The sequence below is a fragment of the Falco peregrinus genome, chromosome 9 (genome assembly GCF_023634155.1).
Source record: "Falco peregrinus isolate bFalPer1 chromosome 9, bFalPer1.pri, whole genome shotgun sequence".
In the NCBI taxonomy this organism is placed as follows: Eukaryota; Metazoa; Chordata; class Aves; order Falconiformes; family Falconidae; genus Falco; species Falco peregrinus.
Window position 1 is genome coordinate 35,131,320 of NC_073729.1, and position 11,183 is coordinate 35,142,502.

An 11,183-nucleotide genomic window follows, 5' to 3' on the forward strand; every position below is an offset into this window, starting at 1 on the left:
TGTCCTGTTTTGCAGAGGCAGCTGTGATACCCTCGTGGGCACTGGCCCACCTTGGGCTCTTGCTGCTGTCAAGGTTGTGCCTGAAGGCTGTTTTGCAGTGACCTTGGAGGAAGGGAAGGTTCTCAAAGCCTTGCATTCCCTACAAACTTAGGGTAAGACCATACAGTTCCAAATAATAGTAGCACCCCTCAGTTTGCTTTTCAGCCCAGGGTCCCAGCCCTGTAGCAGCCATGGAGAAGACAGCTGGAGTATCTGCCATGGCAGAGGCCGAGAGAAGGACCTGCAGAGTCAGGCCTGGAGAGCCCCTTGGTCTCAGGTGGCCTCCTTGCAGGCAACTGATGGAGCAGGACTGGCTTTAAATGTGTTGTCCTTTCTGAAGGTGGTTGGATGTGGGGACAAATCATCTGGATGAGTTGGCTGGGAGTCTGCATCTAATTACTGAACCAGGGTGTACATGTCTTCCTCCTGTCTCGTAGCACACAGCAAGATGCTTGCTGTAAGTGCTGGGCTCTGCAGATGGTGTTTGTGTAAGGGTAGAACACCTTGTGGCTGGCACAGCGCCTTCCTAACCTGTCTGATGCTTACACCAGCCTGACCTGGTCTGACGCCAGTGCTAATGCTGCGATGAACAGGAGATTGGATGAGACACCTCCAGCCTGGCTTACCTGATCATTTCCCAACACTGCAAAGTTTTGCCAACCTACGTTGGGCATGGGTAATTGCTCTCATCCTGCTGCCTGAGCTGACACGGCTAATGCAATGCAAGCCACTGCTCCGTTGGTGGGCTGTGGGTGGAGGTCAAGGAGTCTCCTCACATTGCTGCAATTGAAGCCACTTGTCATAACAGAAAGATGGTGACATCCCGCTTCCCTCTGTGTAGCTGTGTCATGAAGCCTTTCCTACCCCCTTCATCTCCTGGTCACTGTCATCACCTTTTCCTTTCCCCCTATCCTTCCCAGCTGCTTCTTTCTTTTCCTGTGAATACTGTTAACCTCAGCAGCATAAGGATAATCCTTCAGACAGGAGCTCAGCCGGCTCGACCTCTCTGAGAAAGCTCCTTCCTGCATCCCCAGCAAAGACTGGCTGCCTGTCTTGTACCACAGCTTACCTGCACCTTCAGGGAAGACCCCAGAGCAGCAGGCGATGCATGGCGAGGGGTGCAGTGAGCACGGGCAGCCTGCCTGCCTGCTGGGAGCGAGCCAGCCACGTTGCATGGTGTGCTGGATACCAATAGGGTAATCAGCACATAAGCTGCTAATTAAAATATAAGTACACTGCTCTGAGAAGGTGCTTGTGCAATGGACCTTGAAATGCACTGTTTGCATAGTTGATGAGAGGCAGTTAATGCTCTACAGTAACTCTGCGTGGCACATGTGGAAGCCCACGGGGCTGCCCTGCTGCTGCTGGCTCCCCGACCTGGTGCTCCTTGTGCAGCCCCGGAGGAAGCCCTGGGCTCCTACCTGGCTTCTTCCCAGCAGCCGCAGCCCTTGTGGCAGAGTAGGGGTAAGGTCTTGGTTCACATCCTACTGAAACGGTGTCTAAAGGTGCTGGTTGTGGTGCCTGGGGAGGGAGGAGAGGGGTGACTGGCTCGGGGGGCAGTGGCCGGGCTGTGAGCTGGTGGTGGCAGGGGGTGGCCGGGGGGCTCAGCCTCTCATGCTCCTTGGCGATGCCCCTCCTGCGGTACCAAGCTGGCTGTTTGCTTGCCCCCGTCTGCATGCCGGAGGTCTGGGGGGCTTCGATTTAATCACTGTTTGCCAAAGTGCTTTGAGATCGTTGGAGGAAAGATGTAGTCTTCGATGATCTGTGTAATGAGCCAGACCCCAATTCACTCTTCTCTCGTTCTTGTCTGTCCATGAGGTCTGAGCAGATTCAACATTTACTCAGGTGGCAAAGTCAAACATGGTCAGTACACCTGTTAAACAGACTGGCACACAAATTATAAGAGGAATTTTCTATTGTAGTTCACCCTTAATGAGCATGGAAAATTAAACAGAGCAGACAGGAGTTAGGTGGCTCTCTATTTTACAGAGACTGTTCCCAAGGAAGTTTCTTACCACCTGTGCTGGGCAGGGGGTGCCCTGCAAGCCACAGCAGTTGCTTTGCCTCCAGATGCATAAACATCCAGCATTTTCCACTGATCTTTCTCCCACCGCCCAAGCAGTTGTGCCTGAGCAAAGTGCCACATTCCCCCAAGCTTTGATCCTGCAGCAAAGTCTGAGTGGCAGAAGATGCTGGTGCAGGGCTGAGCGTGGCAGCAGGAGCCCAGGGTGCTGCTGGAGCTCAGTGGGACTTTTGGGCCAGGGCTGGCCTGGAGCTGAGGAAAGCCCCCAGTGCTGGCACAGGGGTTTTTTGTCAGCTGCTTAATGGAGTCGTTATCACGTCAGCTGTAGGAGGTGGAGAAATGCTATGGTATGAGGGGACATGAGGTGTGTGGGAGCCTGGACCCCTGTTCTTCAGCTCTAGCTATGGAGCAACACACCAGCCCTCTGTAATGGGGCAGAAAATCGAGCTCAGGGAAAACCCTGGGGGGAGGCAAACTTGAATTTCTGGAAAACATCATTTTCTCATCCAGGCACTGGCATGGGGTCTCTGCTGGGGCAGGCAGGGATATCTGCTGCAGGGAAAGCAGCATTCCTGATGGGATGGGCAGGGAGCGAGGCATGCCCAGGGGTCCCCAGCTCAGAGGGGGTCCCTTTGCATCAATTGCCTTTCCTAGCCTGGCTTCCTGCAAAAAGCAGCATGGCATGTGGGAAGAGGCTCTTTGGCTTTGTTTTTATTTGCTGAGGAAGGGATCTTCCAGCTGCTGCATACTTAATGGTTTCCTAGGGCCATTCATTAACCTGACAAGTCGACCAGTGAACCCAGAGCAATGATTCTTGCTCTTGCCAGGACGTCTCTTTTTACCCCAATAAACTTTCCCACCTCTTCTCACTCAGCTGATGAATCTGCCCTGAGATGCAGAGAAGGGTATCTCCAAAACAATGAATCCACATCAAAAGATTTGTGAGCAGCCAGCCAAACAATTCCAGCCACAGAAAGACATAAGAAAGAGCATCATTCCCGAAAGCACTGCATTATTGATTAAGCATTTGTGATCCATAAAACATAGTAACAACGTGGGGCTGGCTGCAGAATGAATTCTACCAAAAAGGTCTTTTTTTTACTGTCTCTGATCCTCAAGGACAAGGGTAAAGTAAGTTTAGTACCAAGCAGGAATTCATTTGTATAATAATGGTTTTTGATGACTCGCAAAGGTTATTTTATGATTAGCCATCTAATTATAAAATGGCCAACAATTTCATCTTATCCAAATCTACATCAGCTAAATTATGAAATGCCCTTGTTTTATGCAAATTCTGGAAATATTGCTTCCCTAACCTCCCAACCCTGCTGTCTGTCAGTAAGGCTTGTATAAAGCATAAATTTTAGGGCAGTGCCAGAGCCTGATGCAACTGCAAATCAAACGTGGCAAATTAATTCCGCGGGAGTAGCCAGCGGGTGGTGAACGACGGCGGAGATGCGAGCACGGGGCAGATGCGGGTGCCTAACCCTGTGGTGTGGCTCGAGCTGGGCTGCCCCATCCAGGGAGGTGCTGGGGCTGGCAGCGGGAGGTAGGAGAAACGCATGCTTCTAGGGAAGGGTTTGTTGGTCATCTGAAAGACTGTAGATGTGAGATGTCCTCACGCTGAGGCTGTGCAGGTGCTGGAGGAGAGCTGCCCCATGTCGGTTCTGCTGCGCGCTCCATCCTTCCTTGCCCTTCGAACCTCCTGGTTCATCTCTGCTTTAATTTCTCTTGGTAAGCTGGGGTCAAGAATATTTTTCTTTGTTTCTTTTGCATTGCGGGTAGGTGGCTCTGAGGAGCATTGCTGAAACGTCCTGCAGCAACGGGCTGTGAAGAAGGGCAAGAATTCCTCCTGTTCTTGTCCCCTCCCAGCACTGCAGGGGAAACTGAGGCGTGGGTCCAGGCGTGTTAGTGGCAGAGATCAGGCTGGGCAGGGGGCAAAACCCATCAAACTTTGTTCCTTGTTCTCCAGCTGTGATCCACAGCTGGCTGAGAGCTCTGGGGACAGCAAACTTTATGGCTTGGTTACATTGTCATTCCTTAGATGTGAGATATACTTAAAAAAAATTCTTGCCCTGCAGACAGTACAACTTTAAGGCACGATCAACACAGGTATTAAAATTGACTGCTGAAGCTTTTGTAACCCCAGAGGTATTTTGGAATTGGATGCCAGCAGCACAAAGGCGATGTGAGGGCACCGTGCCTGTGACCCTTCGATTTGTACCCACCAAGAGCACAGCCCATCCCACCTGTCAGCGTGAAGAAATCACAGTGTGGCCCCGTGGTTTGTTATTTTGAGGGCTTGGACTCTAAGCACATGGAAGGAGAGTGCTTTGAAATATTTGTGTATGATGGAAACTGCATGGATGGGTACGGGGCAACTTGCATGACTTCAGGTCCTGGCAGGTGCGGTGTCCGGCAGCGTGAGCGGTTTGCTGCCCTTAGAGGGGTGGGCACATTAAGACTTGGATGTAGATGGGCATGGGACTGTTCAGAGCTGCTGCAGAAACCCTGTGTGTGTCTATTTATGGCTTCTTTGCTTGGAATTCCGAGATGCTCGTTCCTCGTGCCTGAACTTTTTTGGGGAAAAAAATAGTCCCATTTCACAACTGATGGGGCAAAAGAAATTGTTGCTTCAGCCAATTAGTTACAGTTCTCTAAAATGGAACATCTTTGGCTACTCCTGGGAGAGGGCTTTCCTTCCAAAGAGCGCAACTTACTCATGGCAGTGGGGAAGGCAATACTGAAAGAAAGTAGTCCAAGGCTGGTGATTCTTGCAGAATGGAATGGAAAAAACCCACATGTTTTCCATTCACCAAATCAGGTGTTGGGTGTTTTTGCTGCTTTTTGTATTCCCATTAAAACAAGCCTTTAATGATGGGCTTGTGCCTGTATCCCTGGGACCGGTCGGCTCTGGGTGAGCTGGTGAGAGCAGAGGAGGTGCAGTGGGAATTAGGAGCTGCCCTGGGAGACCCTGGAGGGTTTTCAAAGGCTTTGGGATGGTCCCTGTGAGAGCAGCTCGTGGCCCTGGCAGGGCTGCTGGCGGAGGCAGGGGTCTGCCACGGCAGGGATGGGGGTCTTAGTGCTGGAGGGAGGGAGAGCAGCAAAGGAGAAGAAATGCCAGAAAAGGGGGAAGGAAAAGAGGATTGTAAAGATTAGGTCCAATTAGATACGTGCACTTTAAACATCAGATCCTATTAAACACTCCTGGTTTAAAACCAGGCCCTATTATGTGGTTGCAGCTTCCAGACAAAGTCCTGTTAAGTGAAGCTGCTTTGAAATCCAGAGCCTCAGACAGAGCCATTATGAAGATCAGGCCCTATTAAATATATTCAGTTTGAAGATTAGGCCTGGTAAAACACAGGCAGTTGAAATCTGGTCTCCAATTATGCAAAGGCAGTTGGGGAACCAGAGCTGGAGGGGAAGAAGGGGAACCTGTGGAGCAGCTCCGTGCATCTGCAGTTCCTCACTGGTGGGACCAAGCCCCTGGCCAGCCATGGGCAGGGTGCTCGTGGCCCTGCCTGCACGTGGCAAGTTACCCCAAATTGATGCTTCAGCGTGAAGGAAGCTAGGGTGGTCTCCAGGCTGGTGGAGACCAGAGGCTGGGGGCTTCAGGAGAGGTTGTGAGGTGATGCTTACTGGTGGGGACAAGTTTGGGGGGTTGGTCTCTTCCCCCAGATAACAAGTAACAGGACAAGAGGAAACAGCCTCAAGTTGCTCCAGAGGAGGTTTAGGTCGGATATGAGGACAAAATTTTTCATTGAAAGGGTGGTCAAGCACTGGAACAGGCTGCCCAGGGAGGTGGTGGGTCACCATCCCTGGAGGTGTTTAAAAAATGTGCAGATGTGGTGCCTGGGGACATGGGTCAGGGGTGGGCTTGGCAGTGCTGGGTTAATGGTGGGACTTGATGATCTCAAGGGTCTTTTCTAACCTGAATAGTTCTATGACTTGGGGAATGTTGCCGACTGGATCAGGGGCTTGAGAAATTGGGGCAATAAAAGGGTACCCTGCATCCCCCTCAGTTTTCTCTGACTTTGAGATGTGTCAGTGGGCTGTAACTACCGAACTCTTTGGACCTGGATAGGACCAAGGGCTGTGCCATGGGTGGGACAGTTGTATACATGGTGGGTAAGTCCTGGATGGCCCCAAGGTGTTTGAGTATCGAACAAGCTGTGGATTACAAGGAAATGTGGGTGCTCACCTGTCTTCTAAGACCCAAAGATCTGTGCATGGCTTGGCTTGGGGTCTGTGGTTTGGGTGTTTGAGACCCCCACTCTGAGCACCAGCCTCCCTTTCTGCTGGCCACGATGGTGCATGGGGCGGACCGGCTGGCCTGGGGCCCAGCAATGTATTTACTGTGGGACTGCCCCGTTCCCCTCTTGATTTCTTGTGTGGGCTCCATGGCTGCTCACCTTATTAATGGGTATGGTTAAGAAATACGTCTCAGTGATGGCTTGGGGGAGACAATGGGGACAGTGGTGGTGTCTGGTCCAAACCCGCTGCCCCAAGGCAGCACTCCCTTCTCTGGGGCCCTGACCCTCTGCATGAATAGCCCAGAGCTGCTGAGCAATGGCTGGAGGAGACTTGCTAATGCTTTTCCCGCAAAATAACATCTACCATCCCTCCTCATCCTGCTTCTCCACATCTTCATTGCAGCACTGTTCCTGCTCTGCTTTCATGGTGTGTGATGCACTAAAGTGTGAAAAGCGAGAAGGGTGTGCTGGGACAGGGTGAATTTTCTTCCTAGTAGCCGGGATGGGCTGCGTTCTGGATTTGTGCTGAAACCCCCCTTGATGACCCAGGGGTGTTTCGCTACCACTCGGCAGCGCTCGCACAGGGCCAAGGGCTTTGCTGCTCCTCGCCCACCCCACAGCCAGCAGGCTGGGGGCACCAGGAGCTGGGAGGGGGCACGGCCGGGACAGCTGACCCCCACTGAGCCCAGGGACATCCCAGACCGTGTGGCATCACGCTCAGCACGTAGACTGGGGGAAGGCGGAGGAAGGGGGGGACGCTCGGAGTGATGCCGTCGGCCCCCCAGCCCCCGTTACGATGGAGCCCGGCTGTCCCGGGGGTGGCTGAGCCCCGGGCTGCGGTGGGAGCGGGGAATGAACGCCTTGCTGTGCCCCGCTTGCCTGTGCGGCTTTTGCTGCAGCTGTTAAACTGCCTTTAGCTCAGCCCGTCAGCTGTCTCACTTCCACCCTTCCCACCCTCTCCCCCATCCCACCCTGCCAGGGGGGAGCTTTAGAGGCTCAGTCGGCAGCTGGGGTTAAACTACAACACAGGGTCATTTTCTACTCAGTCCCCACATCATAAAGGTCAGTGAGGAGCCCCTGAGTTGTTCTTGCAAACATTACTGGCATCATTGCGACTTGTTTCCAGGGGATTTATTTGGTGCTGCTTTTGGTCCTGAGCCTCAGTAGCATCAGAGAGGTTTTAATTAGTGCTGGGTGCTTTTATCTTTGATGGAGCAAAGGGATTTTGCCATTTGGATTTTTAGCATATGAAATATTAACTTAAATATATATATTTAATTTTTGTATTAAATATTATATAGCAGCACAGTATTAATATTAAAACTTTAATACAATGTAAATGTCAGAATGAGTTGTAGTGATAAAACCCAAATGAAATGTATTTACCTCTCTGTTTCACTTAAAATAGCAGAAGATTTTCAACTCAAAACAGATATTTTTTTTCTTTTCTTTTTGACAGAACTGCTGTTTCTTTGTTCTACAAGATACCATTCCATTAGAAATTGGTTTGTGGTTTGGTTTTTTTTTTTTTTTTTTTTTAACCAATTCTAATTTGCAGGACTTGAAGACCCAGGGCTTTAATGAGCACTGAGGCTAACATCTGTGGTCGTAGATGAGAGTGCTGTCAACTCTCATATCTTCTCACCCTGATCTTTCCTCTCCTACTTGTTCCTCTCCCTCCCCTGTTTTGCTCCTAGGAAGGAGAGACGTGTACCTGGCCCTGGCTGATGCTCTCTTTGCAGCAGGTGGGTACCCACAAGTGTGAGTGGGTAGATGGCAGCTCCCTGGTGGCTGGGTAATGCTCAGACAGGCTGGAGAAAACAAGCAGCCCCTTTTTCTGTAGCCTTTGCTGGGCTCAGGTGGCATGCGCACAGCCCAGGGTGTTGCTCGAAAGCCACGGTGAGGATGAATTTGCTGTGTGCACGCTCGAAATCCTGCCTGGTGCACATGGTGTGCATGGTGGGGAGGTGGGGACACCAGCCCTGGGCGCGCAGGGAGGCGTGAGAGGATGCTTCAGCCCTTGCAGCGAGACTTTGGAGCAGGGATGGTGCCCTGCCCTGTCTCCTCGTGCTGTCTGGCCCTGCTCGCTTGGCTCCGTGGCAGGAGAGGGAGGAAAGAGCCCCCTTCCAACGCCCAGCTGCCTGCACTGCTCCTGCCACCTCGGCTGAACCTTTAGACCGCGAGGGAAGTGGGGGTAAACTGCAAATGAAATCCTGCGAGGCTGTGGGGGAAGGTGGAGGGGATCAGGGACTGGGGGTCCCCGCTCTGCCAGCTGTGCTGTCATGGTCCGGGCGAGCAGGGTGCTGAGGGGCTGTGGAAATGCCCAAGCTGCTTGGGGTGGGCCCATGGTGCCCAACCTTCCCCCCCCCCCCCCCCCCCCCCCGCCCCCATAGCTCTGCTGTATTACTGCGGCAAGCTGCAGTGGAGAGGTGCTTGGGGACCTGTCCTGCTGGCCCTATCCTCATCCTGGCTCTACTTTTGATGTCCCAGGCAGCTGTGGCGGAGGAGCCCTGTCCCATGGGAAAGGCCACCCAGACAGGCTCCCCCTGCCTGGAGCGTGAGCTGGAGCCGCGGTGGGTGAGCGCCAGGGCTGTGCTGATGGGGCAAGCGCGGAGCGTCTTGGAGCAATACTTATGTACACAGGGCTTCCTTTTTCTCTCATCTTTTTATCTACATCCTTTTTTGAAGAAGCAGCTGATGAGAGCCCACCACTCACATCAAACCTCTATCAAGTGCATTAAAGGAAATGGTTTTGGCTTTACGGCTTGCTTTGAAGGAAGCAGTGGCAAAATGAGCTAGGAAGGCAGGACAGACACCGCAGCTAGTGCAGCTGCATTTCCAGTGTCAGAAATTTGTTCTCTGGAGTAATTAAGATGCAGGTGTTTGAAAAGTCTGCATGAGGCTGCATCGTTAAGGTGCATTTTGGCTTAGCTTCTTGGCTTCTGCTGCACCCCAGGGATAGCTGCAAACTGCCCCGAATCACCTCTTCCACTCGAAACAAGTTACAGGCTTTTGGGATGGTAGGGGCAAAGGTAGAGGCGCAGAATAATTTCAAAACTTAGATCTGGACAGACCTTCTGTTTTAAATTCCTTCTCCTTATTGAATGCAATAAATCAGATGTGATGGCTTCCTGCACCAGGAACAAGATCATGAATAAGATTATGTCCCAGGGTGGTGAGACAGCTGAGCAGGGTGATGCACAGAGGTGTTGCAGACAGGCTGAGGGTGGTGTGTTGGATGCTGAAGTGGAAGGTTAGCTGGGCTCTCCCACATTCTAGGGAATTGCTTCCTCTGTATCGGTGGGTTTGGGACCAGCATTTAATAATGGGATAGAGTGCACATCATGATTGCAAATATCTTAAACAGGGAGATGTGGAAAAAATTTCATATTTTCCTGTGTGTGAGCTATAAATCGTAGCCCTTGTGTCTAAACATGTGAAGATTAATAAAACCAAATAAAAAATGAATTCTGTTCAGCAGAGATGGTCGCTGACAGTGCACCAGCCAGCTCCTCAGGGCGGGACTGTGCTGCTTCGTGTGTGGGGTCCCTGACCTCATGGCCCTGAGGTGCATTTGCAGATGTAGCAAATAATTAGTGTGTGTTCCCCTCCCATCCGCCTGCCAGGAAGGAGCCAGCACCCGGTGGGGCTCCCCGGTTGTTCTTGTTGGTCCCTTCCAGTGGGCACATGTGCAAACTGAGTGAGCAAATGGGCAGTTTTAGGACAGATCAACAGAAGGACCTTCTGCTGCAGGGGGTCATTAACCGCAGATTTCCCATCCTACTGAGGGAAAGCAAAGCTGTGCATAGATTCTTTAGACAAGTGTGGAGTCATTTTACAGCCAGCAAACTTCAAGCTTTCTAGATGTTATGTCCTCAACTGTTTTGGTGGTCATAGCTCATCTCTTGGGTGCAAAGTTGCCCACCAAGGAGGGACTCGGTGGTCTGGTGACCATGCACACAGCCTCTGGAGCACACCGGGTTCTGCAGCCCTTTGCGGCACCTGTTGTTGCTTATTTCCAATTTTTCAAATAATTTTTTCCAACTATACGACATCAAATCCCGTGTGTCTTTCTGGGAGGCTCTTCAGTGCAAACGTAGGTAGTGGGAAGGAGACTGCAGGTATGTCCTGTGGGACATGGGTGGAAACCAGGGGGTGGGATCTCAGGCACAGAGGCAGGGCCCTGGAGCACGCAGCACTTTTGTTTTTGTAGCATCTCTTCACTGTAAAAGCATAGCAGTAATACATGTAAGGCTGAAACACGTTGTTAAGTTCAAGGAGCTTTCATTCACAGCCATGGCTCCCTGGACAGTGGAAGCAAATGCTCCTCATGGGCAAAGGGATGATGCTGCATCCAGCATGGCACCCACTCCATGGGGATTGGCGTGCGGTGGCTGTATTTCATCATCTCGGAAATGTGGGGGAATATAAAAATCTAAGTGATAGCTGGAGTTTGATTTTTATGTTGGTTTTTTTTTAACAGGTGGAAGGAGAGCATTGTATTTCTTACCACTAGCCACAGAAGGGCTGAAACTAAACTGAACCAAGAAGCTGAATCTGGTTGCCACAAGCTGGGAAGACCTGGTGAGGAGGCACGGTCAGTGGGAGGGGAGGGATGGCGTGCCGGCTGCCCCAGGAGGGCACCGGGGACTGGCCCTGACTCCCCTTGCCGCAGACACAAGGGGTCTGTGTGCCAGACCCTGGCTCCCTGGGACGCGCTGTGCTGCTCGGCGCGATGCTGGGTGGTACCTCACCCCGCTGCAGACCAAGCGTGGGGACTGGATGCTGCGCAGCCCCGTGGGTCTGGGCTAATGTGCCCTGCTGAGCAGCAGCCTGGCTGAAACTACTAACTAGCCAAACCGCTATTT

General features: G+C 51.9%; 1 long non-coding RNA gene across 1 annotated transcript; it reads left to right on the top strand.

Annotated features, from left to right (window-relative positions):
* The first annotated feature begins 1,125 nt into the window (after positions 1–1,125).
* Positions 1,126–10,912, top strand: LOC129785188 (uncharacterized). Its single transcript, XR_008748841.1, has 3 exons — positions 1,126–1,503; positions 8,013–8,060; positions 10,799–10,912. It is a non-coding gene; the product is annotated as an uncharacterized LOC129785188 (long non-coding RNA).
* Positions 10,913–11,183: the final 271 nt, after the last annotated feature.